Below are 22,548 nucleotides of genomic sequence, written 5' to 3'. Positions count from 1 at the left end.
AATTAGTATGGTCTAAAAGAAAGTTACTTAACAACACTTTGCTATTTTCTGAGATTGCTAGTTTTTGGTGAAGGTTGGCTGTGGGCAAGGATAATGTGGAACATTAGATGGAAATATAGTTGTGGAATTTTAATAAACTGCCAGTCTGCTAATAATATGCTTTTGTTCAAACTTTTTTAAATTTGGCAGTTATTCATAAATCTTAGTCCAGAAAAAAGTGCAAATTTTTCTTATGAAGTTGTGTACAGTATATGGAGAATAAAGAAAAGACAGACCTTCAGACCTTCACACCTTCCAGAAATTTTATTCAACGCTAAACTACTACATTTGTACTTTGAGAGGTTGCTGGAATCCTGTGGGATCCAAAGTCACAATTAGAGGAACAATTGGAAATAACAGAGTTATGTTTGAATAGTAGTACATTTTAAGTACTCCAAGTGGTACATTTTAGCTGGCTGTTACTATTTTTGGAATATGAAAGAGTCCTTAATAGTACAATACTCATTTCCTTCCATATTTGGATATTATTTTCATACAAATACAAAAATGAAAGAAAAAAGCCCAACTTCAAATGTACAAGTTTCTTTAACTTCTGAATATATAATTTTATCACTCTTGATAAAATTTCAGAGCAGTGAAGACCGGGGAAATTTTAGAATTCAGAAGGACCGTCTATAATATTTGGCAATTAGTATGCCTCATGACACGTATTTATCTTATCTTTCCCCTCCTGCTAAAGATATACTTTACATAATTGCTTTCCTGACTATTCTGCCTCAAGCTATCAAGTCTAATGAGGGATTTTTGGCCTTCTGCTAACTGGTCTCAAAGAACTATTGTCCTTCCCCTATTCCTCGCACCCTTTGAATCTAAGTCCAAAATAAATGAATGGTAACAAGTTTCCTTTACTGCTTTTTAGTGTAGAGTTTCAGTTCAGGAAAAATTCTGTTCAAGAATGAATTCCAGCAGTGTTCCTCATGCCAGCAGGCATCATAAAAGTCTTGGAGTATGGAAGTAAGCCAGAGTAAATGCTGCTCTATTTCAGTGAAGAATCATGATAACATATGATTATGATTCTTAATGCAAACTTCACGGCCATCTTTCCTCAAGAGTTTAAATAGCACTGATGGACAACAAACTTAAAGAAGAAATCATCCCAACTGTGATTTTTATATACTATTCAAACATAAAATATGGAGCAAGAGGCTAAGAGAGAGCGTTCTTTAGTTGTGGAACAGTGGTTGAACTACTGAGGTGGTTAGGCTGAAAGGTTTTAGAGTAGATGTATGTGGGAGTGTACAGAGAGAGAGCAGACAACCTTTTCTGGGATAGGCTTCACTCTGGGATGTGAAAAGGAGTCTGGAGGACCCACCTGGAAAGGGAGTTTTGTACCTTTTCTTCCTTGAAGATGGTCAGGACTTCCTGGAAACCCTGGCCTCACCCATGTGGAGCTAGGCTGTGTAACCCACTCGTTCAGGGTGCAATCTTACTCAGGGTCATGAGAAGAACAATTTTATTCAGTTCCTCATGCACTCACTCTTGATCTCTCCCCTTCTCTACTCCACAACCAGAGTGGTCTGATAAGTAGTATCTGACTAGGTCACATCCTTACTTAAAACCCCTCAATCGTGGATTATCTCTTCACATAAAGACCAAAGTTCTTTTATGTCACCCTAGGCTCCCTCTCTTTCTCCTCGCTAGCCATGGTTACAGCTTCCACACTCACATTTAGGCCAAGGTCCTTCCTGCCTTGCCTCCTTCATAGGCAGGTTGCTTTGCCTAGAATTCTCTCCACCTCCATCCTTCCTGCCCCCTCACCCTTTTCACCTGGCTGCATCCTTCTCATCTCAACTCAAAAGTCATTTCCTCCAGGAGCCCTTCCTTGAGCCTCTACACCAGGTTTGGCCCCTTCTCTCCTAGCTCCCCTTGTACACTCTCACTACACTCTGCCTCCCCATTTGTAGCACTTACTACAATTGTAGTTAATTATTCATTTAACACCTGTTTTCCCTTGCTAGATTGTAAACTCGATGATGACATCAAATATATCTGAATTGCTGTACTTCAAGTACCTAGCATAGTATTTGGCACATTGTAGATTTTCAGTATATATTTCTTGAATGAACGAATAAATAAATGATTCGACAACAAATGACCAACTTGAAGGTTGAATGGCTGATTGGTCTGATTCCTTTTTGCACACTTCCCCACCCCCAGGGTGTGGGGGAGGCAGCAGGAGACAGGTACAGGTGATGAGTCCCATAGGGCATAGCACAGTGAGGGTGGGGGAGGAGGGATAGGGGAAAGGAGGTTGATAATCTCTTTTCTTAGAGGCAGTTATGGTTCAGGAGGGTCAGAGATCAAATAGCAAAAACCATATCCTAAAGAAGAGTGAGCGCTTTGGATCCAATGGTGAGCAAGGCCTGTAATGGATGCTGAGGGACAGAATGAAGCAGAGAGCCAAAGATGCTGAAATGGACAATGAGTCAGAACAGGCAAAATGAAGCCCCTCTCTGTCGTTCCAGATATAAGATGCCAAAGTCCAGGGAGACTTCCATGACTTCCATTCACATTTTCATGAGTGAAATGTTCATTTAAGTGTGCCAGTCTAAGTTGCAAAGGTAATATTTACCCAAATTTTCAAATATACGTTCACATTTCCTTATCTGAAATCTCTACAGTCCTATGAGTTTGAAATTTAGAATTTTTTGGATTTTAGAAAGATAGTTAGGGTGCATATTAAGCACTGTCCCCAGTGAGTTCTAAAACAACACTTGTTATCAAACACGTTAATAGTCATGCAGAGAAATGTATGAATATGCACAGTAAGTAGGATAAAGAAACACCGCCAAGAGCTTCAAATCAATTCAGGTCAGGTTTTGCTGCCAAATGAGATACAAAAATACTTTCCGAATTTTGGGGGTTTGGAAATTCTGGATGGGGGATTGTGGACCTGGTACAAAGCATTGTGTGCTTCTGGCACCCTCTTAATTCCTGTTTGACTGATTCTCAGCAGCTGGGAAGAAGTTGCCCTGGCCTGCTGACTCAGGTTCCTCAATTCAATATATAGGTTCCTCTCTCTCTCTCCTCTCTCTGTCTCTCTCTCTCTCTCTATATATATATAAGTATAGCAATTCAGACATATTCGATATCATCGAGTTTACAATCTAGCAAGGGAAAACAGGTGTTAAATGAATAATTAAATATAATATTTATATATTATTTATTTATTTATTTTAAGTAATCTCTACACCCAACACAGAGCTCAAACTCACAAACTCCAGAGATGGAGAGTTGGATGTTCCACCCACTGAGCCAGCCAAGGGTTCCTCTATTCTACAGGGAAATCCCCTGAGTCTTCCCAGCCCTCCTTTGCCTAGAAGGAAACTTGGCCCTCCCTTGCCTTTTCCTTAGGCTACTGGTTGTCAGTCTACAGTCCTTATTAAGTATCTGCTGTGTTCAGGGTTCAGTCGAGAAATAGAAAGATAAGCAGAAGATTGGTTGTTTAGGTTTATCTTCTTTAGGTAATCCTTCTCTATTTTAGACATTTCATCTGAACTCTGTATCTTGTTTCCAACATTACAGGTCTGCTCAGCATTCAAAAACAAACTGGTTCTCCTCCTTCAACCTAAAATCAAACAAAACTCAAAATCTATTTATCTTATAATCCTTATCACCATCCATCAAATGTCCCAATCTAGAATCAAGTTTTCATTTCCTTTATGTTTTGCACACAATATACACTAAATGCTGTTGAATTTCCCCCATGGGTGCCCTTCTCTCCCATCCTATGAAGACGTCATCATCTCAGCTGGTTCAGTCTGGTCTTCTCTCTTTCCCTTATTTTATGCTCTTTCTTATCCATCAATCTCTTTCTTGCTGACCTTAGTCGTTTTTCAATAATAATGTACTTTTTAACATACCATTTGCATTAAAAATTCTCACAGTGTTTTAAAAATCTCAATGTCACGAAAATAAAGGCTGAGGAACTTTATATACACACTGAATTATTAAGAGGTAAAGGCATTAATGTGTGAACCTATTCTCAACTAGTTTAGAAAAAAAGTGTGTACATATACATGATTATATATGTGCGTATATATCTGTACATATGTGTATAAGTACATATGCATATCCATATCTGTATGTCTGTATATGTCTATATAAATAATATATATGCTATATAGAGAGAACATTAAGCAAATGTGGCAAAATAGTAACTGGGCAAATCTGGATAAAGAGTATATAGGAGTTCTTTGTACTATTCTTGCAACATTTATGTAAGTTTGAAATTGTTTCAAAATAAAAGCTTTTAAAAATTCAGTTTTTATTTTCATTTGTTTTAAGGATTTTATTTATTTATTTGAGAGAGAGAGAGAGAGCACAAGCGGTGGTGAGGGGCAGAGCGGGAAGGAGAAGCAGGCTCCCAGCTGACCAGGGAGCCCCACACTGGGCTCAATCCCAGGACCCTGAGATCATGACCTGAGCTAAAGCAGCTGCTTAACCAACTGAGCCACCCAGGCGCCCCCCCCATTCAACTTTTTAAATATTAAACTTGCATCACTGTTATCCAAACAACAAACTTTATTATAACACACACACACAAACACTCACATAATAATTTCATCAGCTTCCCACTGCCCATATAAAGAAATTCTAAGCTCCTTAGCATTAGATGCAGGGACCTTCTGTAAGTCCCAAATTAGTTTTTCTGCCTTATTCCTTCCTTTCCCTGAAATGATCACCATTTGTTCCTTCTCCTGAGTTTTGTTTCTGCTGTCCTCTCTACATTGTGTACCCTTCCTACTCCTCTGCTGGTGACCTGCTATGATTGCTTTGAGACCAAGCTCAAGAGTCACTTCCTCTGCAATAGTCTCCTCTACAATGCTAGGCAGAGTTAACACTTCCCTCCAGTTATGGATTAAATATTTGTGTTCCCTAAAATTCATGTTAAAGCCCTAACTCCCAATGTAATACTATTTGGAGATGGGGCCTTTGGAAGCTACATAGAGTAGCAGTTAGGACTCTTTCTTATATTGGATTGCTGATGGGTCTCTCTCACCCACTGGGAAGTGAATCCTGAGGGCAGTATCTATGTGCTTTATCTTTCTGTCTTCAACACAATGCCTGAGACCCACTGGATTCCAGTCTTGCTGACTGAGTGAAGCAGAATCTGAACCTGACCACTTCAGTCATTCACTAACCTTACTGTTTGGGTGTGGATTCATTCCCACTTTACTTGAATTTGTGACAAGTTGATTTTAGCATTTAACAGAGAGAGCCACAGTTGCTAATCAAGCAGAGGCATTGCATATAGCCCTGCCTGCCTGTTCCTATATTATCAGTGATGGATTTCAGTGGCCTCAAAAAAATAACTTACTGAAAAATGTTGAATGCATTTAATTGAAAACTGTTACTCTGGAAAAAATACTTTACTTCATATACTAGATGAACATGAACTAGATGATACAGCATAGTTACACTAATGGAGAATTTTTTTTAATGAAGTGTTATTTTTTTTAAAGATTTTTATTTTTTTATGAGAGAGAGAGAGAGCAGGGGAAGGAGCAGAGGGAGAGAGACAAGCAGACCCTGTGCTGACTGCAGAGCCCAACTCAGGGCTCGATCCCAGGACTCTGAGATCATGAGCTGAAACCAAGAGTTGGACACTTATCTGACTGAGCCACCCAGGCGCCTTGAAGTATTCTTATTAATAAATCATGAATAATTCTTTTTCTTTAGGTGGTACAAAGTTAAACAGCAGTAGGAATCTTAGCCTCCATTTGTTACCTTTCCTCCAAGTTACCTTTTATTAACAATGTTTTTTCTTTGGGTGCCTGGCTGGCTCAGTCAGTAGAGCATGCAACTCTTGATCTCAGAGTCATGAGTTCAAGTGCCATGTTGGGTGTGGAGCCTCCTTTAAAAAACATATTCTTTTCTATACAGTCCCCTCGTTTTTGTTTTGTTTTGAACTTGGCTTAAATCTTTTTTAACAGGGGCTCGAACTTATGACCCTGAGTTCAAGAGTCACATGCTGTACCACTGAGCCAGCCAGATGCCCCATGGCTTAAATCTTATAAGTGATCTATAAATCGTGTAAATGTGTAAAGTAACATAGAACTTGATATGTCCTTCCTTGCCCTCATATATTTTGAAAGGAGCTCTTTAGACAGAAAATATTTATGAATATAAATAAAAACATATGGAATGTTGAACATAAAGAGTAAATGTCAAAATGTTGTGATGATGGTATGGTATAATGGATGGAATGAGAGCTTTTTAATCAGAAAAACAAGAGTCTACATTTTTGTTTTGTGACTTAACTAAGTATATTTTTGAAGCAATTTACAGAAACCCATTAGGCCTCAAGTATATCTTCTATAAACTGGTGATAATAATACCTATGTTGCTGTGGGGTTGTGTTGAAAATGAAAAAATGTATGTAAATTATAAGTTCCAGTACCTCGGGCATAGTAGATACTCAATAAATAGTAGCTCTTATGATAATACTTTTTATATCAGGAGAACAAAATAAGAAACTGATAAGTAAACTCTGAATATTGCTTTTACTAAAATTTTTAATTTTGTTTAGAACACCCATTAGTAATTTGAGCTTATTCATATTATTTCATAATGTTTTTATTAAGACTAAGTAAAATTAGAATCATCTATTGTATCACATGAATATATAGTAAGCACTTAATAAATATTGATTTTATTCTTTCCTCCCCAGCCTCTACACACATAACTCTTTAAGGAATGGCTTAGAAAATAACTTTTTCTATTAGTCATTATATATGTAATTTGGATTATACATACACACACACACACACACACACTAAAATAAAGGTCAGTTACCTCTTGATCATCTATCATCTTATGTGAATCCTACTATTGCCATTCTGTGTGGCTTCAGATAATAGATAAAAATGAACACATTCACATTTGCTGATCTTAACTCAAATATGAAATAGCTCAGTCATGCATATAAGGGACATTCTAAATTTTGTCAACTATTAGATTTTTAATCAAATGTCTTTTTTTTAAGATTTTATTTATTTATTTGACAGAGAGAGAGACAGCGAGAGAGGGAACACAAGCAGGGGGAGTGGGAGAGGGAGAAGCAGGCTTCCCGCTGAGCAGGGAGCCAGATGCGGGACTCGATCCCAGGACCCTGGGATCATGACCTGAGCCTAAGGCAGCCACTTAATGACTGAGCCACCCAGGCGCCCCTTTAATCAAATGTCTTAGTCATCACTTTCTTATAAAGTACAGATTTTAACTCTTTTAGCTTTTAGGGTCAAGAACATGACTGTCCTCTAGTCATTTACTATGCTTATTATCTTGACTGTAATAAGAGATTTAGAACTCACTATCCCAATAATCTTGCTAACTCATATCCTGAATCAGAGAGAAAATTCATAGAGAAATGAATTATATATAAACTTAAACCCTCCTATGCACAGAACAATTTTCTCTGCTGTTTACATCAGTTTTCACCGTACTTATCTTTGCTTTCAAGCTCTCAGCCACTGCCTTAATGATTTCCTTTCTCCATTTTTTTTTCTGTCGATTTAATCTCTTCTACTAAACCAAGGTTTACTGTTTCATCTTTCTCTTTTCTGGTCCATGTACTTTTCACAATACGGATAAAAGAAGATTTTGCTGTGTTATCACAAGGCAACACTCTAACAGAGCAAATTACATTTTTCAAATAGGTTTTAGTATGGATTGCAACATATTTAAAATAATTACTCCTTTCTTTACTCAACCTCAAATTTAATTTTTAATTAAATGTGAATTCAGTTTTTTTCCTTTTCTTTTTTTTTTTTTTTTTTAGACATAAGGGTCATGGGAACAAGTTTGAGCTTAGTCACTCAGACGGGTTTTAAACTTCATAGTTATCTTGTAACCCAAACAAATATTAGTCATTCTAAGAAAGGGTTAGAAGAATTGTTTGGACATTTCATAGGACTTTGGCTCAGATAAGTTATTTAAATAATACATTTTCTCCAAAGAATGGCTTTAATTAGGGTCACCTGAGTGGCTCAGTTGGTTAAGCATCCAACTCTTGATTTTGGCTGAGGTCCTGATCTCTGTATTGTGAGATTGAGCCCCGCATCCGCCCTGCATAAGCCCTGCAGCAGGCTCCATGCTTAGCATGGAGTCTACTTGAAATTCTCTCTCTCACTCTCCCTCTGCCTCTCCCCTCACTTGCTCTCCCTTTCTAAAATAAATAAATAGGGGCACCCGGGTGGCTCAGTAAATTAAGCATCTGCCTTTGGCTTGGGTCATGATCCCAGGGTCCTGGGACTGAGCCCTGCATCAGGTTCCCTGCTCATCAGGGAGTCTGCTTCTCACTCTGCCCCTTCCCCTGCTCATGCTCTCGCTCTCTCTCTCAAATAAATAAATAAAATCTTAAAAAAATTTTCAAATAAAATAAAAATCTTAAGAAAAAAGAATGGCTTTAATTATTATTTTCCTGACTTATCACCTATAAGTTATCTAAGTTCCATCAGACTCCAGAAATGCTTTAAAATAATGCTTTGGCCTAAATATATTTGGGGAAATTATCAGATTTTCTTTCATCATAAGATAAATTTTTATTTAATTTTTATTTATTCTTTAGGAATTTTTTAGGTACTTTATTCTTCTTAAGATTTTATTTATTTGTCAGAGAGAGAGAACACAAGCAGGGTGGGCAGCAGGCAGAGGGAGAAGTAGACTCCCCACTGAGCAAGGAGCCCCATGCAGGGCTCGATCCCAGGACCCTGGGATCATGACCCAAGCTGAAGGCAGATGCCTAACTGACTGAGCCACCCAAGCATCCAATAAAATAAATTTTTAATAATTATTATATTGTATAAAAAATGCATTTTATAGTTTCATGTTACCTTTTTCCTTAGCCATTGTTTACCTATTCATGAGGTACGTGGAGACCAGTAGGTACCCCTTATACAGCTATTATAGTATAAAGATGCTTAAGGAGTTGGCTGGATTTACAGACAAGGTGCATTCCTTTAGACCTTTGTCTTATCCATGTCTTCAGGGGTGCCAAGTAAAGGTTGCATGTAGAAATATTTGCTTCTGATGTATGGCACCAACAAGAGCCACGTTCAGGAACCAGAATCTGTGTCAAAAGGTAGGCTCTGGACCCATTGTTTTAGCATCTGTCTTCAAGCCCCAGAATGAAATTCATCTAGGAGTGAGTTGAGATGGGTGAGGTACCAGATTTGCCTCCTTTCTTAGTTACTTGGGCAGATTCTTCCACCTCTCTGGATTATCAGTTTCCTCATTGGTAAAATAAGGGAATGGCAGATAATACTTATTGAACATTATGTGCCAGGCACTGTTCTAAGCACCTTACTTGTAATGTAAAATTGGTTTAACCATCACAAGAACTCTGTGAGGGTAGAAGATCCAACACACACATACTCTCAGTCCTCCCACCCTGCTTTTTCCTCCTGTTGCCTTATAATCTATCTATCTATCTATCTATCTATCTATCTATCTATCTATCTGTCTATCTATCTATCTATCTACCTATGTTGTTTTGTCAGTCTCTTTGTTCTAGAAGGTAAATGTCCCCAGCGCAGGAATTTCCACTTGCTTTATTCATTGATATGCCCCTAGAACAGGGCCTGGCACTCAACAAATAGACAAAGAATGTTGAATAAATAAGGTACAGAGAGAGTAAATAATTTACTAATGCTCATGAGGCTAGTAAAGGGGCAGACTTAGGAATTGATCCCATGCTGCTGATCTCCAGAACCCATACTCCAAAGCACTGTGTTATACTGCATAAAATTAGGCAACCGATGGCTTCCAAAGCTATGGCTCATAATGCAGGTTTCACATCAGAATTATATCTGGTGCTTTAAAAAAATACAGACACCAACTGCTCCCCACTGTCCTCTATTAAATATTCTGATTCCCCCTTAGTGGTTCTGGAGTCACTACATTTCATCCCAAAATTCCCAGATGAACTAAATTTACATCTAAAGTGGAGAATCAATGCTTAAAATTTATCTTTTTATATTATATATATATTTATATATATTATAAAATTTCTTGATTTTATAAATCTTAGAGATTTATTGTGAAAGGAGTACAGACTGAGGCTGAAAAACAGAAGGGCAAATGGAAGATAATAAAACCAATGCTTGCTTCTGAGTTAGGTTCATAATCTGGCTCATGGTTGGGTTCATGGATGAGTTCATGAATCTTTCTATAAAGCCTTTCCAACTAGGGGCACCTGGGTGGCTCAGTCCCTGAAGTGTCTGCCTTTCACTCAGGTCATGATTTTCAGGTCCTGGGATCGAGCCCCACATCAGGCTCCCTGCTCAGGGGAGAGTCTCCTTCTCCCTCTCCCCCTGCGCATGCTCTCTCTCTCTCAAATTAATAAATAAAATCTTAAAAAAAAGTCTTTCCAACTAGGCCTAAATGTTACATAGAATTGTCCTATGACTCATAACTAGAGACCTTACTATAGGCTGATAATGAACTAATAATAATCTATGTGATTTAAAATCACTGGCTTCACAATTTAGTAATTTAACCATTTTCCTAAATGCTATATATTATGTAGAATATACTAGTGGATAAGATATACTGTAATCTTGCATCAGCAAAGAAATGGAATTACGACTATAATATCCCAGTAAGTAAAGTAACAGTAATAATGTTCTGATGGAAAATGTTATTATTTTTATTAAAATAATCATTAATAATTTTAAGATTCTACTTGCAGATACCTGTGTCTAACAATAAATGACCCTCCCCTGGGACCAGACTTTAGGACATTTTTTTTCACAGCTTTTAATTAATGACCCAAACTCTACTAGATAAGTAGGATTTAAGAGAGAAAGAAAGAGTATAAACAGGGCAGGGGGGAGGAGCAGAGTGACGAGCAGAGCAGGGAGCCTGACTCAGGGCCCTATCCCAGGACCCTGAGATCATGACCTGAGCCGAAGTCAGACACTTAATTGACTAAGCCACCAGAGACCCCAATAAGCAGGACTTTTTAAAAGTACTTTCTGGTGAAGTATTATCTCTTCAAGTCATGAGATAATCTTTACCACAGCAATGCAATGGAACATGGTGCTAAATGACCTAAAATAACAGATACCCCAGAAAGATGGTATTTGGTTGTCTTGTAGGTGACTTCCTGATCCTAAAACTAATCATAGTAAAGAGTGAATTTAAGAGATGCCTGTGAAATTGATTGAGCATTCCTTTTTAAAAAAACAACAACAAAAAAAAGTACTATGCAGGGGCACCTGGGTGGCTCCGTCAGTGAAGTGTCCAACTCTTGATTTTGGCTCAGGTCATGATCTCAGGATAGTGAGATTGAGCCCTGTGTCAGGCTCCATGCTCATCGTGGAGTCTGCTTCTCCCTCTCCCTTTGCTCCTCCCCCTGCTTGCTCTCTCTCAAATAAATAAATAAAATCTTTTAAAAAAAAAAAAGTACTATGCAGATATCTTAACGCATTTCCTTCTAAAGATTCCGTGAGTTTGTGTTGGTATGGATTCCCCAAGAAGCAGATGCCAATGTGCAAGAAATTTATTAGAGTAAATGCCTATGACAGAGAATGAGGAGGGAAAATGGGTAATATGAAATGTGAATCTGATCATATCCCGGTCCTACATAAAATCCTACAATGCCTTCTTATGGCCCCTAGAGTATATACAATATCTTTAACATGGCCTGTAAGGCTCTGCATGATCTGGCCCTTACCTTACAACCTCAACTTTTGATTCTTTCCTTTTCAGCTTCTTCACACAGACATGTTGGTGAACTCTTAGCTTCTTGAAAATGTCCTTTGCTTTCCTGTTCACAGGCCTTTGCACTTGATGTTCAGTTCTTACCTTCCCATAGAGCTACCTCCTACTCTACCTTCTTATCTCAGTTTAACCATGATTTATTCTGGGTAACTGTCCCTGACTCTCCAGTAAGAGTTACCCTGTGTACAAACTCATTAGTCACTAGATTCCCCTTCTACTCCTCACCTCCAATCCTCAAAGGGATTTTCTTACATACAGGAAACATGAGTCCTAAAGCCATGTCTGCTGTTGGCCTTCCCAACTAATTCCACCATCAGTTCAATGTGACTTCATTTATGTTTTACTTAATCATCTTGCCAGTGGTAAATGGGCAGATTTTGGCCTGACTCCAAGGTACAGCACTAGGCACAATCAGGGAAATAAAGATATTTTGCCTATTTTCCCTAGACTGCTTTAATAGCTTAGAATAAGTAACCTGCTAGGAGGTAGTGGCTTGAATTTGTGGCAGGAATATGAGTTTGGGAGTCAAACTCAGGTTATAATCCTAATTCCACCCCTGATGAGCTGTCTGAGTTGACTCTGTGAGTCTCAAGATTTCATCAGCAAGGGACACCTCGTGGCTCAGTCTGTTAAGCATCTGCCTTTGGCTCAGCTCGTGATCCTGGGGTCCCTGTATCGGGTTCCCTGCTCATCAGGGAGTCTGCTTCTCCCTCTCCCCCTCCCTCTCCCTCTGTGCTTTCTCTCTCTCTTCCTCTCAAATTAAAAAAATAAATAAATAAAAATAAAAAAGATTTCATCAGCCAAAAGGGCAGGGAAATCATGGCAGACATGAAAGAACAGGATGGTTGCAGGGTCTGTAGCTTTGGAAACTTCATGAGATTGTGAGGATTGAGGATTACATGCAGTGACATAAATATATGTAAACACAGAAAGAATCTGGCTTTGTTGGACACCTGCCAATTTGTAGCTCAATCATCCTGAGCTCAAGGAAATAATAGGCTGATAATTCAACTAGGTCCTTACATAGATGTTCCCTATCAATGGGTGGTGGATTATAGGGGCCAATGCCATCCTTCTGAGGGTGCATGCAGTCCTTGTATGCCTGACCCAAATTGTGGGTAATGAAGGCTCAGGCGATTGTGTATGCTCTCCTATTTGTCTGCTTTTAAGTTTCTCTTAATTCATTCTATTTCATATTTGCACCATGAGGCAATGAGTGCGCATGACCTCTTTGCATAACAGTTGGAGACTAAGTAGGGACACATACCACCTATTCCAGCGTTATGTGGTTTTGGAAACAGCAGAGTTTAACTGGCCCACCTAGGATGAGAGACAACCCTCTTTAGGGGGCCAGTCACCTGACAGTCTAGGGCTATGTGTTGCTAGCCCAGGATCATGTTTGGTGGCATCAGTCTAGGGCTATGTGTTGCTAGTCCAGGATCATGTTTGGTGGCATCAGTCTAGGGCTATGTGTTGCTAGCCCAGGATCATGTTTGGTGGCATCAGAGGAAGCTTCAGACACCAAAGCTCCAAAACTCACAAGTCACTGGAAAGAGGTGAATTTTCTGCAAAAAGAAAACTCAGAATACTGAGACACTAGTTGCCTGACTTCTGCTAAGTCCCAAGGCCTCACTCTTAGACATTATTTTACCAGGTCTGGAGTAAGGCCACGTGTATTTCTGAAAATGCCTCTCACAAGTTGTAATGTGTCTCCCTAGATAAGGATTGCTGGAATAAGCCATCTCCAAAGTTCCATTAGCTTTTTAGTTCCGGAGGCAGGCTGAATTGTCAACATATGGGTTTTCTCTCTTGTTTTATTGGGTAAATTGTATAAAATGATTTGTACGTTCTACTTCGCCTTCATCCTCAAATGTCTGGTACCTTTTATCATTTTCAGAGAACCTAGTAGCATGTTTAGCAACGGGGTAGGTAGATGGTCTCCTGCAAAGTTAAGATGTTTATACAACTTTTGTTTGTCACATTGTGATGCTCTGATGTATGTTGTGTAATTTTCTTCTGCTTTCTATGTAAGGACCACTACTCTCTGGTTTACAATTCTGCCTTTTTACATGAATAGCCCATTTATAATTTACTGACTAATTTTGCAGCATGCATTCAGATATTTTCCTGACCCATCACTATAGTAACAGGGAAAGAGGCCTCATCTTGCAGGAGATGAAAGCTGAAGCCTGAGGAATAAGAGCCTATGGGGAAAAAAGGAAAATCTGAGGTAAAGGTTCCCTTCAGCTTTTTCTTTGAAAGAAAGACCTTTATGTTTGAAATATCGTAGGGGCAGCTTGTGCCAAGAGTGATGAAATCTTTTGGAAGTTACTGTGTTCTTCATGCCAGGTTACCTATTTAGATCTTGCTGATATTATGTAAATGATGCCAACATTACACCATCTGACCATTGTCCCTCTTCATTGGCATGTACATTTATCCAGGACTGTGGCACTCGCTGTCTTCTAGCTGATGCTGAGGAGGCCAAATCCTGACTCACGACAGTCATACTCCATGTCTCTTTTACTTGGCCAAGAAAACAGTTATATTCTCTCTTCATTTGTCAAATGTAAAGATATTCGGTCCTCCCTAAAACTTACTGCTGAGCTGCAGAACATGAACACTTCGGGGAAAGAAAAGTAAAATATATCGAAATCTAAATGAGGAAAATAATGTATAAGAGCAAAATGAAGCAGAAAAATCTCTGAAGAGATGAGAAAATAAATATAATTTCCTAAATTCATTCCACTGGAATAGTCTACAAAGAGGGAAATCCCAAATCAAATTATTACTATAAGTAAACTTTGCAAAATGACTACAGTCAGGCAGTTAGATTTTCATGACATTTCATATTTACTAAACTGCAGCCTTGAAATTGATGTTGGGGGTCATTTGTGTGATCTTCAAATATGCAGGCTTTCTGCATAGGCTTCATAACTCCCAGGAAAATGGATAGGTTTCCCCAAAAGGGAAATTAGTGGATTCTAAAGGGATTTACAGTGTAGACTGTAAGGAAAAAGAAAGAACAGGGAAAAGTCAGGGGAAGGACTCTTTAGCTGATATAGTGCCATCCTTCTCCAGAACAGACTCCATGTTTCTCAGTTACTTAGTTACCCAGCATATCACAAAATCTATTGGCCCTTAGGTACAAAAAGGGGTGAGTCAGAGACTTTACAGGATTATTTCCTAGTAGAAAATTATAATAAATATATCATGGATTTCTCCCTCTCTACCATCACAAAGTGAACAAATACATAAGGGAAAAGACGGGCTAGGTTAACGGGCAAGGCTAAAATGAGCTTTTGAGCTCTCACATGTGCCTTAGGGAGGTCATAACTGACTCTGAACTGCCTCTTATCATGTTGGGGTTCCAGAAAATGTAGAGTTGAAGGAGGATAGATTTTCTTGTACAGATCTCAGGCAAATGATTTGCTAGAACCATAGCTGGCATCCAAGGGATAGAAATCATTGGGATTGGGGCGCCTGGGTGGCTCAGTTGGTTAAGCGACTGCCTTCGGCTCAGGTCATGATCCTGGAGTCCCGGGATCGAGTCCCACATCCGGCTCCCTGCTCAGCAGGGAGTCTGCTTCTCCCTCTGACCCTCTTCCCTCTCGTGCTCTCTATCTCTCATTCTCTCTCTCTCAAATAAATAAATAAAAATCTTTAAAAAAAAAAAAGAAATCATTGGGATTGTAGTGTATTTAAAGTTCAAAACTTTATTTTTTTTTTTAAAGATTTTATTTATTTTTTTGACAGAGACACAGCGAGAGAGGGAACACAAGCAGGGGGAGTGGGAGAGGGAGAAGCAGGCTTCCCGCCAAGCAGGGAGCCCGATGTGGGGCTCGATCCCAGGACCCTAGGATCATGACCTGAGCTGAAGGCAGACGCTTAAAGACTGAGCCACCCAGGTGCCCCAAAAGTTCAAAACTTTAAAGCATTGTAATAATAGTCGACTCTAAAATGTTCCCTGGAACTATTCTGTTTGTTACCAATGGGCCCATTATTGCTGTATGCTTCCTACTTCATTGGCCATTTTACATATCTTTTAGAAAATGACTTATTGTGTATTTTATCTGCCTAATTTTGAAAGCGGTTGAAGCTATTATGTGTGTTACTACAGAAATTATGTTCTTACCCAAGTAAACTTACAGATGCAGCTGCTAAATGTCAGACTCTTAATTGGCATTTTCGTTGCTTTTAATGCTAGTTCAGCTCAGTTCCTCTGCCCAGTGCACAGAGCAGTGCATCAAAGCCAGAGTACACAGTCATCAGAGCTCAGATTTTTTCCTGCTTCCCTGTGGAGGGGTCAAGAATACAAACATCCTCAATTGCTACAGCAGGAGGAAACATTAGTCCAACAACAGAACCAAACAGGAAACACCAAATGGGCATTTCTCCTATTTATTTTGTGTCTGTTAGGAAAGATGAAGTTTATTTCATTCAACCAAATTTGTCAAAAAAGCACAGAAAACATAGAAGATGTAGTCATTTTAGTTAGTTTAGACTCTGATTTCAAGAAGATGTAATGCTGCTTTCCAGTTATTTTACTTACTATGATTTATGCAATACTACATTCTTAGGATGTTGGAATTTTACCATATCTGGAGACATTTTTTTCTTTTTTAAACTGTGAACAAAAAACTTAACATTTGCTGCAACCTTTTAAGATTCACATTATGATTCACTTAGACCTTAGTTAAATTTCTCAGATATTTTCTTTCCAGATCCATGAGGAAGCACATTTATTGAACAGAATAACTTTGCCTCCCTTCAGTTTATGATAAGGTGCTAAACATGTCAGATAAGGCCAGGAAATATCTCAAATGGTACTTCAGAGGTTTGTGTGCCTTACCAAAATTTTTAATCTTTATATTTCAGTTGGTTATCCATTCCATTACATCAGCGCGAGTTCTTTTACTTCACTGCCAGTGACAGCAGATAAGCAAAAATGAGGCATGTTGTAATGACTTGAACAAGCCTAGTGAAGGAGCAAAAGAGAATGTAATTTGTGTTTTTAATGAATATTTCCAGAAATAAATCAACAAGCCACTTCATTATTCTTATAATTACCTGGAATCTCTTAATTCCAGAAGACTCTTTGGCCTGCTGGTTAAAAGGAAATGGATGTTTCTTTTTAGCTTCCCTCATTACTTTTCTCATCCAGCCAGTGGTGTACCAAGAATGGCATGGTGGGAGTGGCTTTCCCCTAGTATAGGCAGTAAGGGAGTATTTTGTGTATAGAAAATTTAAATGGAAGGGTGCCTGGGTGGCTCAGTCGTTAAGCCTCTGCCTTAGGCTCAGGTCGTGATCCCAGCATCCTGGGATCAAGCCCCACATCAGGCTCCCTGCTCTGCAGGGAGCCTGCTTCTCCCTCTCCTGCTCCCCCTGCTTGTGTTTCCTCTCTCGCTGTCTCTCTCTGTCAAATAAATGAATAAAATCTTTAAAAAAATTTTTTAAAAATTTAAAAGGAATAAAATAAAATAATAGTAAAAGTCAGTCTGCTTTTTATTATCACTATGCACTGACAATTCTAAGCAATGGCAATGATTCTACTCCTCTCTGAAAAAAACAATCTTTTGTTGATCTAAGTTCTAAACAACTGCTGCAGTTACTGAAATTTAATAATACATATGTAAGCTGAAAATTACCATGTTTTCCTATCACTTATTCTTTAATAAACATTGTATTGCACACAGAAGTAATTCCAGCTCCCCTACAGGTGGACTCAGCTACACATATTTATTTCAAGAATAAGCAACCGACTTCTGTTTTTTCATTTTCATAATTGCTCTAGTATAATTATTTATTTTGAATCTGTGTTTAAACACAGTATTACGTAGTACCTCAGGGGCTAAGGATATGAACTGAGCCTGAAGCAAGCTCAAATAATTCACAACCATTACAAGCTTTGAGAATTTTACCAAATAAAATAAAAATTTATGAGGAATTTTCTGGTGAAGGTATTCTTGTGGAAAATTTCAACTGCAGAAGCATATGAAAGCTGCTACAATGAATCCCAGAGAACAAAGACATAGACAGTATTGCAGTTTCTCAAATCTACTATGAAATGGGATGTTTATGAATCTCTGATAAACATCCTTACTTTAAAGCTTTCTATTTGTATATCTGTTTCTTAATGTGAGAGAAACATTAGAAATTAAATAAAAAGTGTTCCTTAGTCAGCTATGAGTGAGGATAGATTGACAAATCTGATATGTACTATATACTGATTCTGTTGACCATGAGTATATGAAGATCAGGTTGACAAAACCATTGGCAAATGTGCAGAAGTGAAGTTTCAAAGACAGAAACTGCAGTGGAATTATTCATCACTGTGGCAGACCATTATGTAGGCATAAATACTTTTCTCTTTTTTTCAAAAAAAATTAATGTACTTTAAAAAGTATTAGAACCTTATTTCTCGTATTTTATTATTTTTTTAAAAGATTTTCTTTGTGTGAGAGCGAGAGAGAGCATGAGCAGTGGGAGGGGCAGAGGGAGAAGCAGGCTCCCTGCTGATTGAGGAACCTGACTCAGGACTTGATTCCAGGACCCTGGGATCATGACCTGAGCCAAAGGCAGATGCTTAACCGACTGAGTCACCCAGGTGCCCCACATTTTATTAATTTTTTACTAGCAATATTTTATATGCAAAATTTAATAAAGGAAAATTGTCACTGTCTGAATTGCTTTTCTGGACATAGTAATTGTTATTTGTTGCACTTCATGATTGTTGCTGAAAATACTTTTGTCTGCAAGAGAAAGAAGTTAAAATGGTCACTTTCAGGTGTCAACTCAGTAGGTATGCCTAGTTTAACTCAAAACAAATAAAACACATTGTCTTTTTAGTTCAACTCCATTTTTGAAAATTATGCTAATAGCAATTCATTTTAATAAGGCAGACTCTTAATAATCAAGAAATAGGAGAACTACCCTTAAATACAGTTCTCATCTACCAGAGATTTTAGTTATATATATAGTTATTAATTTTTAAATAATAATTATTATTAATTACATATTATATATGCTATATATTACCAAAATGTATGCCAACAATAAATATATGCTTTGTGTCTTAACTAGTTTGAATAAGCTTAGTAGGATGAAAAAAACAAAAAAATACAGCCTGCTGAAATTTAGACATGAACAAACAGATTATGAAGATCTCATAATAGCTAAAAAAGATGAATCTCTAATTTAAAACCTTCCACTAGGGCACCTGGGTGGCTCAGTTGGTTGGGCGACTGCCTTTGGCTCAGGTCATGATCCTGGAGTCCCGGGATCGAGTCCTGCATCGGGCTCCCTGCTCAGCGGGGAGTCTGCTTCTCCCTCTGACCCTCCCCCCTCTCATGTGCTCGCTCTCTCTCTCATTCTCTCTCTCAAATAAATAAAATCTTTAAAAAAAATAAATAAAAAAAAAAAACCTTCCACTATAGGTGATAGTTTCACTATTTAACTCTAGAAAATGTTTAAGGAATAAATATCATAAAGATATTTATATGACTTTATAGAAAACAGAAAAAGAGGGAAGGCTCTCCAATTTAACTTACGAGGCCAGGAAACCTTGATATCAAAACAAAAATAGGAAATTATGAGGAAAAAATTAGGGGGCAACTTCAATCATGAACACAAATAATAAAATTCTTAATTTCAGCTAACCAAACAATATGTACAAATGATAATATGTCACATATAAGTTAAGTTTGTTGTAATGATGAAATATTAACATAAGAAAACCAAATCAGAATTTACCACATAAACAGAACAAAGGGAAGAAGTTGTATCAAAATCTTTCTGGAAAAGCAGTTGATTCAAGTTAGCATTTGTTTATGATTAAAATACATCTTTTGGCAAACTAAGAATAGAAAAGAATTTCTTTCATAGAGGATATCTATAAAACACCAATAACAGTCACCATAGATATAGTGAAAGCTTTCCTTCTGAGATTAAGAATAAGACACATATGAGAATTATCACCACTTCTAGTCAGCCTTATACTGGAGGTCCTATTCAATGTGGTAAGGAAAGAAAAGAAATTTTTAAAAAAACCCATAAAACTGATATTATTTAATGTGACTTGTCTATGTGGAAAATCCCAAAGATTCTACAGAGAGATAATTAGAATTAGGTGAGTTTAACAACTATGTATTTTTTATTTATTTATTTATTTATTTATTTATTTATTTTTAAAGAGAGAGAGAGAGAGAGAGAGAGAGAAACAGCATGAGAGGGGAGAGGGTCAGAGGGAGAAGCAGGCTCCCCACTGAGCTGCGAGCCCAATGTGGGACTCGATCCCAGGACTCCAGGATCATGACCCGAGCCGAAGTCAGGCGCTTAACCAACTGAGCCACCCAGGTGCCCCAACAACTATTGTATTTTTTAAATTGCACTTCTGTGACAGGTTAACAACAGAAAATAAAACAGAAAAAAAATTTACAATAGTATAAGAAATATTTAAACCTAGGAATAAATATCTAAAAATTGTGAAAGAAACATAAAACATTTCTGTGAGACATTAAGAAACATAAATTAATGCAGGCTGATACCACATTCATATACATTGGAAGACTCAGTATTTAAAATGTTCATTTTTTTGAAACTGAGCTGTAGATTCAATAAAATTACAGTCAAAATCCTACTAGGTTGGGGCGCCTGGGTGGCTCAGTCGTTAAGCGTCTGCCTTCGGCTCCAGTCATGATCCCAGGGTCCTGGGATCGAGCCCTGCATTGGGCTCCCTGCTCGGTGGGGAGTCTGCTTCTCCCCCTGCCTCTGCTTGTGTGCTCTCTCTCTCTCCTTCTCTGTCAAATAAATAAATAAAATCTTTAAAAAAGACATTCTAAAAAAAAAAAATCCTACCAGGTTTATATGTGTGCTTAAATGTGTGTGTGTATTTGTATGTATCTGTGTATGAGAGAGAAAGGAACTTGAAAGCAATTATGAAGAAATTAGGGATTATATATATGTAATATTTTCAAGTTCACATCTTTGCTATGTTGCTCTCCATCCCAGCTGGTTGATTTTAACTTGTTTTACTTTAGTGAACATTAGTGTACTAATCTGTTTACACATTTGTCTCTCACTTTTAAATTCCAGTGTTTTAGAGGGCAAGTTCTTATATTTGTGTCTGTGTTATTCCCAGTATATCACACACATGTCTGTTGAATGAATGAATGAGCATCTTGACTCAGTGGGTAAGTTCCCATTTTAACCTTTTTTTTTTTTTAAAGATTTTATTTATTCATTTGAGACACAGAGATAGAGAGAGAGAGAGAGAGCATGAGCGGTGGGGCGGGGGGTGGGGAGACAGAGGGAGAGGGAGAAGCAGGCTCCCTGCTGAGCCAGGAGCCTGACGTGGGACTTGATCCCAGGACCCTGGAATCATGACCTGAGCAGAAGGCAGCCGCTTAACCATCTGAGCCACCCAGGTGCCCCCCATTTTAACCTTTTTAAAGAAAGCTTGAAATCACTCTGCTACCTTCCAGCAGAATTAAAGCCAAATCACATTCTTTTTTTTTTTTTTTTTTAAGATTTTATCTATTTAGAAGGCACGAGCCCAGGAGAAGGGCAGCAGAAGGAGAGGGAGAAGCAGACTCCCCACCGAGCAGGGAGCCCGATGTGGGGCTCGATCCCAGGACCCTGAGATCATGACCTGAGCAGAAGGCAGACATTTAACCAATTGAGCCACCCAGGTGCCCCGCCAAATCACATTCTGAAAGGTAAAGGATTCTACTTTATTTTTCCATTTGAAGTAATTCACAATTTAGTTTCCTGTGGCTCTCTTAATGCACACACTGCCCAAGTTTCACAAACTATATCCAGAGAATAAGGCTCTCTTTGCTGATGGTATTGTTTTCTGTTTTCTCTGTGTGTACTTAATCATAAACATCTCTCTCAGAATTATGTTCATGATATGAACACCCCTGCTGTACATTTATATTTAGATGTCAACTTCTTTGGAATCTGAGGGTAATTTTATTTAATAATAAATCTGTGTTTTATAGAAGAAAAATTTAAAAGTATATATCTTGCAGTATATCAACAGAAAATGCACCCTCTTGAAAAGGATCATGATGACCTAGACAGAATCTAAAAAGTTGTATGGAAGAATGGTATACAAGCCTGCAAGATGCTAAATAATGTGATAGAGTTAATTTTAGCTAAAGACCTGCTCATCTGAATGTTAGTTATAATTTCTAAAACTCGTTTTAAAAAATACACATTATTTTATTTTTTTTTGAAGATTTTATTTATTTATTTATTTGACAGAGAGACACAGCGAGAGGGAACACAAAGAGGGGGAGACACAAGCAGGGGGAGTGGGAGAGGGAGAAGCAGGCTTCCCGGCGAGCAGGGAGCCCAATGCGGGGCTCGATGTGGGGCTCCATCCCAGGACCCTGGGATCATGACCTGAGCTGAAGGCAGATGCTTAACAACTGAGCCACCCAGGCTCCCCAAAAATACACATTATTTTAAAAATAAGACAGAATGTCACCTACCTGAATGACATGTGGTCTGTTGTATTTGTTTGCATGTTTTGAAGAAAAACAATAACATTGAATTCTTTTAATATAATTGTCTTGTGCCCAAAATATCTATCTATATATATATTTTAGGCTAAGTTCATAGTCTCTGTTGCAAAATATTAATGACTGATATATATGTATTAATATTTATGACTATAAGGAGAATAGCTAATAAGAGTGATATACTGATAATGTCCATGTTTACATTTTATCTTTTTAAAAGCAATAACCTTGTGAGTTA

The 22,548-nt window shown here is 38.0% G+C and overlaps 1 long non-coding RNA gene across 1 annotated transcript in view; it reads left to right on the top strand.

Moving 5' to 3' along the window:
* LOC148164059 (uncharacterized) overlaps nucleotides 1–21,394 on the top strand; it is a 40,056-nt gene extending 18,662 nt beyond the window's left edge. The window contains exon 3 of the long non-coding RNA XR_015768432.1: nucleotides 21,312–21,394. This is a non-coding gene — a long non-coding RNA (uncharacterized LOC148164059). The remainder of the gene's footprint in view (nucleotides 1–21,311) is intronic.
* Nucleotides 21,395–22,548: the final 1,154 nt, after the last annotated feature.

The sequence above is a fragment of the Eumetopias jubatus genome, unplaced genomic scaffold, assembly GCF_037043125.1.
Source record: "Eumetopias jubatus isolate StellerSeaLion01/CBP00866 unplaced genomic scaffold, mEumJub1_p1.0 scaffold_6, whole genome shotgun sequence".
In the NCBI taxonomy this organism is placed as follows: Eukaryota; Metazoa; Chordata; class Mammalia; order Carnivora; family Otariidae; genus Eumetopias; species Eumetopias jubatus.
This window is presented reverse-complemented; position numbering and strand designations above follow the sequence as displayed.